At 36.4% G+C, this 2068-nt stretch overlaps 1 protein-coding gene across 1 annotated transcript in view; it reads left to right on the forward strand.

The window, feature by feature from the left end:
- LOTGIDRAFT_168259 (hypothetical protein) overlaps positions 1-2068 on the forward strand; it is a gene marked incomplete at both ends in the record, with an annotated part of 8021 nt that overhangs the window by 772 nt on the left and 5181 nt on the right. The window lies entirely within an intron of this gene.

The raw sequence follows: 2068 nt of genomic DNA on the forward strand, positions 1-2068 counted from the left end.
ATCATTTCAACCTCGACGACCATTCAATAGACGATCTCACCCTAATCCCAATTGAGCGTATAGAAATTGACTTGCCCGAAGATGAAACTACCAAATTCCGTCAATCTAGGGAGGCCCATTGGATTGAGACATTGAATACAGCAAGACCTATAGGACTAAATATTCATCATAATGTAGGCATAGCACCCTTTGTTGTCCCGTTTAATACAACCAGCAATCGAGCAAGCAAGATAGTTCATGCCCACTATAAGAGCCTTCAAGAGAAATTCCCCCATGTCTATAAGCAGAAAATGATAGTTGCATATTCAAAAAATAAGAACTTAAGTGATAATATTGTTCATAGTAAACTAAAAACAATCAGTACATAACAGATACTATACTTCTCGCCCATCGGGCGAGTTATTTTTTAATTTCAGATCAGAATAAGAACAGAAGAAAACCCAATATCAAGACCCTTAATCCTAATTTCTAAATAAAGTGTCTGCTCCACCCTAGGCCTGTACATTTGGGAGAATCAAACCCTCCCTTCCCCGAAATCTAAAATTCTTAAATTGAAAATAAACTGGACCGAATCCAATATGGCACACGAGAGCCTGGCCAACACTTAGTTTCTAGACAAAAATTCAATATATCATGACCATGATAATCTTGAGCTTATCAAACTGAAAGTAGACCACTACCTTTTATCAACATACGCCTGACTGTCACTGCACACAAAAATCTATTTTTAGAATTATACTTCCGCATGTAAACCCCTCTTCATATAAAAAAATCTTAAAGAAAATGCAAATCTAGACCAAAAATCAGACCAAAATAGCCATGCATCCCCCTTCCCCCCAAAAAGGATGTTTAAAAATAGCATAGACCACATTTGCTTAAATGTTGAGTTGGCCATTCTCGCTACGCCTGACATAAATCCATACGCAGCTGGCGGATAAATCGGACTACTTTCAAATATTAGGTTATGTAACAATAGCTTAATTTTCGTCTCCATCTTTGACATCTGACTCGTCTCTGACACCCAGACTTATCCTGTCTTCGACAAGAATAGACTTTTCAAGGGAGATAACTAACATCTGACGGACTATACTTTGTAACGCGAATGTAACTCCTGCATAATAATTATAGAAGATTTTCCTCCAGCTGTTTACGAGGTTATTGTCAGCTCTAATGGGCCGTCACACCAGAAAGGCGTTCTCACTACGCTGCTACTGTGACGGTGAATTTGCTCAGAGCGTGTTAAGTTAGCCATTGGCGTGGTATAAGCGTGTTAAGCACGCCACACATCTTGCAGTTGTCGCCAATGTCGCCACTATTCAGCTATCTGTTCTGCAACTCGTTGAAAGCACCATAGGATTAGTAATAGTGACATAGGTAGCACATTTGGTTCCACAGACTGGTTCATATCTTACTTTCTACAAATAACAATGCCGTACCGAGAGACTTTAAATGGTCACCAATGTCCAATCGTGTGCCTTCAATGGTTGCAAATTTAATATCTATTCTTTGAAGTATCAATGCCCGCCAGTAAATTTTTCAAGAGCTTAGCTTATAAGTTAAATTATTCTGTTATTGTAAAGCAAAAAACAGCTATTGTTTTTATTTCTTTCCGGCTAAAAGGCCTGAATATATTGACATAAAGTTGGGTCTCCCTATTTTTCTTACGAAATGAATTAGCAAATTTAATAATGAGAAAAAAGACACTTTATGAACGATTCCTATTAAAATGTCAAGTTTGGTATGACAAAATAACGTAAAAAGAATTTAAGTTGGATAGTATTGCTAATTTCTTCCCTGGCCTACGAAAGAAGACATCTAAAATCATACGACCTAAAATATTTCGTCGCAGTAGTAATCAAAGCATTGTAAAAAAAAAAAATACACAAAAACATCGTGGTTTTAAAATGTCTTAGGTCAAAAGAACATCCGATTTCACAAATTTTCTTCCTTAAAGTCCATGGTGTGTTTTATCAAGAATTTAAAATTATGGACAATCGACATTAGATGGGAATCCATTTCTAATAATATGAAAATACATGTTTCCTGTTTATTCAAATCAAATTATCTG

Source organism: Lottia gigantea, assembly GCF_000327385.1.
Source record: "Lottia gigantea unplaced genomic scaffold LOTGIsca_73, whole genome shotgun sequence".
NCBI lineage: Eukaryota > Metazoa > Mollusca > Gastropoda > Lottiidae > Lottia > Lottia gigantea.